Source organism: Bubalus kerabau, chromosome 10 (assembly GCF_029407905.1).
Source record: "Bubalus kerabau isolate K-KA32 ecotype Philippines breed swamp buffalo chromosome 10, PCC_UOA_SB_1v2, whole genome shotgun sequence".
Lineage (NCBI taxonomy): Eukaryota > Metazoa > Chordata > Mammalia > Artiodactyla > Bovidae > Bubalus > Bubalus kerabau.
The window spans coordinates 93,124,378-93,133,760 of NC_073633.1; the positions used below are offsets into that span (position 1 = coordinate 93,124,378).

General features: G+C 47.7%; 1 long non-coding RNA gene across 1 annotated transcript; it reads right to left on the reverse strand.

The window, feature by feature from the left end:
• Window positions 1-270: 270 nt before the first annotated feature.
• LOC129620675 (uncharacterized) lies at window positions 271-5,515 on the reverse strand. Its single transcript, XR_008698655.1, has 3 exons — window positions 5,378-5,515; window positions 2,604-2,653; window positions 271-1,311 (listed from the first exon to the last, which is right to left on the reverse strand). It is a non-coding gene; the product is annotated as an uncharacterized LOC129620675 (long non-coding RNA).
• Between the last annotated feature and the right edge of the window lie 3,868 nt (window positions 5,516-9,383).

The following is a 9,383-nucleotide window of genomic DNA, read 5'->3' on the forward strand; positions in this document are numbered from 1 at the left end:
CCCAAAGACGTGGACCTGCCCAGCTGGCCATGTATAGAGTGACGCTCTCACGTCCCCAAGGCTACGTGAAGACCATGTGGTGGTCTCCTCCACAACCCACCGTGTCCCGAGGCCATGGAGACCCCATTCCCAGCAGCATGGGCATCATCTGAAAGATCACTAGAAATGCAAAATTTCAGACCCCACTCCAAATCTACTGAATCAGAATCTGCTTTTTTTTTTTTTTTTTTTTTGGCTGCGCTGGGTTCTCACTGCTGTGCAAGTTTTCTCTAGTTGCAGCGACCGGCGGCTACTCTTTGATGCAGTGCACAGGATTCTCATTGTAGCGGCTTCTCTTGTTGCGGAGCCCCGGCTCTAGACACATGGGCTTCAGTAGTTGTGGTTCCCGGGCTCTAGAGCACAGGCTTCAGTAATTGTGGTGCTTGGGCTTAGTTGCTCCACCACATGTGGAATCTTCCCAGACCAGGGATCAAACCTATACCCCCTGCATCGGCAGGCACGTTCTTATCCACTGTACCACTGGGGAGGTCCCAGAACCTACACTTTTAACAAGATGCCCAGGTGATTCATTCACAGTTGAAATTTTTGAGAAGCTTGGCTCTAATAGATAAAGTGGTGGGGTTGAGGTCTGAACAACTGGATTTGCATGCCAGCGGCATCCCATTCAGCCACTTACTAGCTGCATCACCTTGGAAAATTTACTTATCATATCTGAGCTTCAGCATCTTCATCTAAAGAACTAGAAACAATTATAACACCCCTCTCCATCTCCTGTGAGGATTATTGGAGCATATACTGAATATTGAAGTGATTTGTAACATATTGTGTGGTGTGCATTTCAGTCACTCAGTTGTGTCTGACTCTTAGCAGCCCTATGGCAACCAGGCCCACAGAGTCCTCTGTTCACGGGATTCTCTAGGCAAGAATACTGGAGTGGGTTGCCATTTCCTTCTTAAGGGGATCTTCACAACCCAGGGACCAAACCCACATCTCCTGAGTCTCCTGCACTGGTAGGCGATTCTTTGCCACTGAGCCATGAGGTGCTAGATAAACGTAACATTCCATTTCCTTTCACTGCGTGCATTTTTTCAAGTAACTGCAATGCTCTATGGGCCAAGAGGACTCCAATCCGTCTCCCTTCTCTCGTGAGGATGGAGCTCAGTCCCACTGAAACGATGGCGGCTGCGTCCATAGCGGCTACTCCTTGGACGTGGTCCTGGCCACTGTTTCTCAGGGTCCCATGTGGACTACTAAGACCAGGCAGCCTCAATGTGAGCGGAAGTCAAGCTGTTCACACCATTCCTGGGAGATCTGCCAGATTAACATTTATTAAGTCATAAAGAGGGAATATTGCAAAGAATATGGGCTTCTGAGACTAACAGATACGGCTTTAAATCCTAATTCTGCCACTTCCTAGCTGTGACCTTGAACAAGTCAGCTCACTTTCTCTGAGCCTCAGTTTCTTCCATTTGTACAATGAAAATAACAACACAGACTTTCCCAGACTGTTTTTGAGATCATGTATGTAAACGATCTAAGAGAGCACCTGGCGCTTACGTGCTCAATAAATTTTGCTGGATGCAGTAGTTACTGTTATAACCAATAAGAATTATTATAATGCCCATTACAGAGGTCTGGTTTCCCAATGACCATGAGGAGCTTGTCCGAGGCAAATCTTTTGGCCAAGAATACCTTAGGAGAAACATTCAGTAACTGACTGGTTATTAAGCTCCAATGGTACGCAAGGAAGCTTTGTGTGGCAGAAAGAGCGTACACTCTACTGTCAGAAGAGCCAGGTTTGTATTTCCAAGGCTCCTCCTCCTCCATTAGGATTCCAGAATGTGCCCGCTTACAGTGTAAGGAGGGAGAGAAGAGCAACCCAGAGCAGGAGCAACTCTGAGTCATAAATCAGAGAAGACTGTCCCTTTGCTGAGGGGAAAAGAAATGACTGGGGGAACAGGGATGAAAAAGGAGGGTATACCAGAGCACCCCCACTTCACAGGAAGTCAGAGATAACCTGCCGTCCAAGACAGAGTCCACAGGGTAGTCCCCTACCCTAAACCAGAGTAACGTTTGATTTTTTTACTCTTTGAGCAGCTTGGAACGTACTGGAAGTTAAGATAATGCAGTTTGTGTGTGTGTATACTCAGTTGTGTCCAACTCTTTGCGACCCCATGGACTGTAGCCCACCAGGTTCCTCTGTCCATGGTATTTCCCAGGCAAGAAAACTGGAGAGGGTTGCCATTTCCTTCTCCAGAGGATCTTCCCGACCCAGGGATCAAACCCTGTAGAGCAGCAGTTCCCAAACCCACATGTGCATCAGTCACAGAGAGTTCATTAAATATAGATTAGCAAGTGAAAGAAATTCTGCCTTAGAAATTGGAACCCACTTCTTCTGACTCTAAATTCTGTCCTTTTTTTATCACCCTTAAGTCTCCTGGAAGGATGGATAGGCACATGGATGGATGGATGGATGGATGGATCCATCCAAGTCAACAAAGATGGACCAAGTGAATGACTGTCTCCCCCATATAAGGCCACAAAACTGTGGATGGATAACAGAAACTGGGGTCTAACTTTGTCCATTGCCACTGTGTCCTTACCGTGGTTCTTAGGAAGAATCACTGAGCCCTGGAGTCCTGGCCAGAGAATTCTGGAACACAGATCAAAGGCAGCTTGATATAATAGAAATGGTGTGAGCTATAGGGTTATTAATAGAATACATGTGTTCAAGTCTAAGTGCTGGTAGTCCCTGGTTGTATGACCACATAGGACAAACTTTTACTGAACCTTGATTTTTCTCTTTTATTAAAAGAGGATATAAGTGTCCAACCCACAAGAGTGTTAACTACTCAAGTATAATAAATACTAGTTAATGTCTCTGTTAGGGACACAACCTCCAGGCCCCACTTCCTACCTGATCTGAAATCTGCCCCTGTGTGCTAAATCACTTCAGTCGTGTCTGACTCTCTGCACTCCAAGGAACTGTAGCCCACCAGGTTCCTCTGTCCATGGGATTCTCCAGGCAAGAATATTGGACTGAGTTGCCATGCCCTCTTCCAGAGGATCTTTCCAACCTAGGGATTGAACCCAGGTCTCTTATGCCTCCTGCATTAGCAGGTGGGTTCTTTACCACTAGGGCCACCTGGGAAGCCCATGAAATCCTTAGGGGGGATCTAATTACCTCTCGCATTTATAAACACAGCACTTTCAGGTACATGGTCTTATCTGAGTCCCACAACAGTTTGTGACTCTTGTAAGGTTGGGGGTTATAATTCCCAATTGACAGATAGTCGAGGCAATCAGAATGCAGAGAAGTTAAGTCACTTATTCAAGGTCACCCTGGCAACAAGCAAAGAGCCACAGATTTCAAGAGCATTTTTGGGCTCCAAGGGCTTCCCCTGTGACTCAGCTGGTAAAGAATATGCCTGCAACATAGGAGACCTGGGTTCGATCCCTGGGTTGGGAAGATCTCCTGAAGAAGAGAATGGCTATCCACTCCAGTGTACTGGCCTGCAGAATTCCAGGGGACTATATAGTCCACGGGGTCGCAAAGAGTCAGACATGACTGAACAACTTTTCACTGCACTTCGCTTAGGGCTCCAAGTCCAGTGGCCTTTTAACTACTCTCCACCGCCTTTCCCAGCAGAGGGCGCTGTCACATTAAACCCTAAAATCGCCTTTGCCATAATTTGGGAGTAGGGAGGGGTTACAGCTAAAATTAAGTTGGTTCTTCACATTTGTTCCAGGCTTCCCCGATGGCTCAACCGGTAAATAATCCGGTTATAATTTGTTATAATCCAGTTATAATTTGTTACTAAATTATAACTGGAGCATTCGAATTTTCAACTCCTATTCATATCTTGCTGTTTAAGACTGACTTGGCTGAAGGCATTCCTGGAAACTCTCTGGGAATCTTCTCTTCAAGGCTGTTTCGTGGACTCTTCACCCCTCTGGCCTTCAGAAGGCATGTGCGTCAGGGTTTCCGAGAGAGGAGGCTCTGTGAGGGGACAGAGTCTATTTATCCTAACTCGCTCTGTCGCCTCTAATGTACTGTCACATGGTGACTGGCTGTGCGACGCTAGAAACAATAAAACGCACGATTAGGAGCGTGGCTAATGCCTCCCAGGGAGTCAGGCTCTCTGGAGGTCACATCTCCCCGTGAATTCATCGTCCATGACGGTTTCCCCACGGCCTTCAGAGGGGCTCTGCTGTGGGGTCCCTCTCTTGCCCTTTCTCCTCTTTTCCCTGTGGAGCTGACAGTTGGGTGGAAAGTGCGGAGGGGGCAACAGAGAAGGTAGCAGAGCCCTCTCCACCCACTGACCCTCCAAGGTGAGAATGGACCCGCCTCACCCTTTCCGCGGGGTTGTCGCTCCTCATTCTTGCGTTCAACCCTTGCTTTCAAGAGCCTATCTAGCTCCGGCTTTTTTGACTCAGATGACCCAGAAAAAACAGATCCCACTGCAGTATTATTCCTCTGATTTTCTAAGTCTTCCTGGTTCTTTCCTTTTTGGAGAGACTAAAGGATTCGGGTCTTCCTTGGACTCTTTAACAAACATAGCTGACTTGACAAGCATGTCTCTTCCTCCAACCACACAGTCCCAGATATTAAAGCACTATTTTTTTTTTAAAGCACTATTTTTTATAAAGTCTCTCAGTTGTGTCCACCTCTTTGCGACCCCATGGACTATAGTTGTTTTCCAGGCCAGAATACTGGAGTCGCCTTTCCCTTCTCCGAGGGATCTTCCCAACCCAGGGATTGAACCCAGGTCTCCCTCATTGCAGGTGCATTCTTTACCAGCTGTTAACCCATCCTTCTGTCAACAGATGGGAGTGGCAGGAACTCAGGAAAAAGCTACAAAGAAGGGAACCATATAATCAAGTGCTGGGCATTTACAAGCCTACCTCCAACCTCACCCAGCCAGAGGTGGTGGAGTCCTCGTCTAGCTGACTCTAAGGCGGTTTTCTTCCCACCGTACCTGCCCTGAAATGATCCTAAATGTGGCCTTTTCTCAGGAGACCCATCAAGAGAAAGCCCAACAGTGCCACGGGCAGTAGGAGGAGGTGACACAGTCTTGCTGGGACAGTCATCAGAAATCTAGATCTTACTCAAGAAGCTGCATCCAAGCACCTGCCAGGGTATCCTTGACCTCGCTCTTGGAGGAGTCCAAGCACAGAATCCCTTATGTATCAAGGGCACATAAGGAAAAAACAGGTACTGGCTTAAGTGTGAAGTAAAGAAAGATGGTTATGAGCTCCTTTGCTCTCTCGAGCCTGGTTTGTTTCAGGCTCCCTCCTGCCTCACCTGTACCCTGTTGATGCACCTGTCCTGATCTTCAGAACACCAGGTACCACCCGGTCCATCTGATAAACTTACCTGCATTCCTGGATGTCAGAAGGTGAGCCAGGGAAGCAGCGTTAACTGGGGTCTTCTGGAGCTGAGATTAGCAGCTAGCAGGCACCCTTTCACTGACTCCAAGCCTGGGAACTTCAAGCCAAGCAGGATGGAGACCAGCCTGGAGAGTAAGGAGAAGGGGCTGTTTGGCACCCGTCACGTCACATTCCAGCAGCTCAGGGAACCCCGTTTCGGGCTCCTGTGACTCCCACCCATCAGCTTATGCCCTAAGGAACTTCCTTCGAGTCTCTAGGCCTCCAGCTCAGGCTCCCCTGACTGACAGGGTGCTGAGGTCACCCCCTCCTCTGACAGCCAGCGACAGCTCTGCAGGGTGCGGGGGCAGTCACCTCCAAGATGCTACCACATCTTTGGACGTCCCTTCTCTCTCGTCCCCAGCCCTTGCTACTCCCACCTACATCTAGACCCGGAGGGAAGGGTGCAGACTTGGCCCTGCCCATCTCCTATCCTCCCAGCCAAGGAAGGTCTCTTTGAAGGTCTCTTTGAAGGTCTCAAGGAGCTCATCTGGCCCCCATCACTGAACGCTTAGGAAGGGAACCCATCGTTGCAAAGGGAGCCCATTCCTGAGGAGGGCCAACATTGAGTGGAGCCAAGTCCAGTCCACTTGCCAGATAACAGAGGCTTGGATCTGGGAGTAAAGAGCTCCAGCTGAGCAGCTGCTCAGGCCCGGGGCTGGAGAAGTGGTCAGAGGAGGTGATGGGGCTTCACAAGGGAGGCAAGGTCCCCTGGACATTGCAGGTATCTCTTGCTTTCAGCGAGATCAATTAGGGGCCATCGTGTGCATCTCGAAAGGAAACTACCCTTGATAAAAGAAAATTTTAAAAAAGAAGAAAGAGTAACCATAGGGTTTCTCTGAGTAGCAACCACCCCCACTCTTTCCAAACCTGCTTCCAGAGAAACCAAACTCAAGTTTGGGGTCAGTTCCCTTGGCCTTGTCTCCAAGTCCACGCCTATGGTATTGGCACACCCACACCTCCCGGGAATTCAAAGACTCCCAGGAGGTTTCAGGGCAAACCAGCCTGGCTGGATTTCAAGACACAAGGTCTGCTAAACAAACCTAGAAGGCACTTTCCGAAAGTGGCGGCGGAAATGCCACAATGCAAATCGTGAAAACTCAGACCAGCGAGCGTAAGACTGGGCACAGCGTATTATTCTTCCCTTTATGTATTTAATTTTGGGGCATCTTGGGCAGTGCTGGATCAGCTGGAGCTAGAGATGGACTTACAGGCTCGGAGCCAAAGGAAGAAAGGCCAGAGGAGGAACAACCAGGGAGAAACAAAAAAGCAGGGAGACTCCACGGGACTGGCCGCTCCAGAGCCAAACTTGCAGCTCCAACAAAGCTGACTTTAAGCCGACCTTCAGCGGCGCTTCTTAGCAATGTACACCGGGCGATCGCTGGTAAATCTTTATTAATTTTAATTGGCGGCACCCATTTATAAGAACCATTAAAAAGGATAAATTGAGCCCATCCGGCGTAATGTCTTTTGTTAATTAGTTTGTCAGCACTGTTTTAATATCCCCTAATGACTTCATATTTCAGACCTGACATTAAAGGAGACGCTGTGAGAAAGGAAATGGTCTTATCACAGTGTACTGTAACGTTTTTCTTTTTTGAACAAAAAGTGTCCTTCCAAATGCTGACCAAGGTTAGATGTCATTTAATTCTCAAAGGCAGGTGCCCGAGGACTTCTGAGGTCCCCAAGTCCTGCCAGCCAATCGTTTCCCAACTGGCCCCCTTCCTCCAACCATCTCAGACACCCCAAAACGATCATTCATTTCTTCCCTCCTCCCTTCATTTATTCAACAGTTCCTGAGCCCCTCCGAATCAGGGAAATAGTTTGTTATGAAATCAAGCGAGACACAGATACTTTCTAAAAAAATAAAAATAAAAAAGGCTTAAACACTTTTCATTCTCCCTCCCACGGAGGGGCTTTCCTCTCAAGTTCTAGCCCATCGTTTCTGTTTGGGCAGGAAACAAAATACAGGAGGGAAGAGAGAGACCGCTATCTCAGATGGGCCTTGGCGGCGGGTTGCAAAGTTTTGCTCTCCAATCAGATGGAGAACTGATACCAGGTGGTTCTTCCAAGGAAGGAGAATGGGTGAGAGAGAGAGCGAGCCCTGCGTATGTCCTAGCACCCCTGCTTAGCCAGCGTTTGCCGTGGGGCACACAGGATGAAGCGCAGAAGTATTGAAAGCTTTTACAATTATTTACACACTTCTCAAGTCTAAACAAACAAAGAAAAAAGAGTAAATTAAGCTTTGCTAGTGTGCAATGAAGAGTCTCACGCCTTCTCTCTGCCTCAGCCTGCACGCCCAGGGCCCCCGTGACTCAGGGGCAAGGGTGAGGGAGCAAGTCAGGGGCAGCGTCCACCTGGCTCTCTGGGTGTTGTCCCACTCAGTTTATCTTTGCCTTGTTAAGTGAATTTATGGGTAATATTATCCAGGTTTAACTGCATTACTCTGACAAAAACCACAATTAGAGACTGAAGCTTAAAATCGCAGGATGACATGAAAAATGGCAGAGCTGAAACTTCTCTGGGTCCTGGGACAAGCTCTTTGTCAACCATATTAGGAGGCAAAAATAATGTTGCTCTAATCACATCTGACAAGCAACTGACCAGGAAAAAAAAAAAGTATGAAAAATTATCAAGAACAGTATTTGAAATGTGGATTTACATCCACTATTATTCACAGTAAACTTTGCCCTAGGCACATTCGGTGCCTTGAGATAGCAACTAATTAGTTCCATAATGGGATTAATTTATGCTTTGTGGATAAATAAATAGACATTAACGGAGGTGCATGCAAATTCAAAAACATTCCTACTGAGAGGGTGTGCAACCATAAATGCCTGGAGACCACCCAAGGATGGGACTCTTGGCAAGTCCTTAAACTCCTGAATCCTCAGTTATCTCATCTGTAAAATGGTAACAATTCCAACTATCTTGTAAGTTGTTCTAAAAATTAGAAATCAAGCATTTAAAGCACCCAGGCCAAGGTTTCCTTGGCGATCCAGTGGTTAAGAATCCTCCTTGCAATGCAAGGGACACCGGTTCAATCCCTGGTCCGGGAAGATCCCACATGCGACTTAGCCCATGTGCCACAACTGCTGAGCCGGTGCTCTAGAGCCTGTAAGCTGCAATACTGATCCCACGCGCTGCAACTGCCGAAGCCCGCACACCTAGAGCCTGTGCTCCAAAAGAGAAGCCACCACCATGAGAAGGCCAAGCACTGCAACAGAGTAGCCTCTACTCGCTGCAACTGGAGAAGGCTGCATGCAGCCTAGAAGACCCCGTGCAGCCAAAATAAAGAGTAATAAATATAAATAAATAAATCTTTAAAAGAAATAAATCTTAAGTGCCCATCCCAGAGCCCAGCACTGGATAGAACTCTCATCGTCATCAACACCCTTACCCTCACCATCACTTCAAAAAGCAATATGTTACCATCGCTTCCAACACAGTCTACAGCAACTATGGAATCACTGAAGATTAGAAACAGACAAAACTAAAGTCCCCTTAAGAGACAATAAGAATTTCTTACAGGGCTTAAAGCTCCCTGGATGCACTTCCTCAGAAGAACTTTATCCCTGGAGCCTTGTAGGAAGGCGGGCAGATCAGAAAGGAAGATGCCCTTAGGTGACATCGTTCCAAGTTTTAATCCTGCATCTGTCTGTTACGGTGCCTAAAAGAGCACTTTGGAGGTGCCTTTTGAGGGTTCTTGCAGGGGGTTTGCCATAAGTGGTCCCCTAATGAAAAACAAATGTTCGTGAGTGCATTTGGTCTCAACCAACATCTAGAAAGAGATTTTCAAGTCAGGATTTTGAGAGTGAGATCGAAGCCCGGGGGCAGGGGTGGGCAGTTGGGAGCAAGGATAGAGTAAGGGAGGGGAAGGGCAGGGCTAAAAGACAAAGTCAGGGATCCTGAGAGTCTGGTTGGCATTAGGCACACCCTAGCTTTGCTGAAATTGG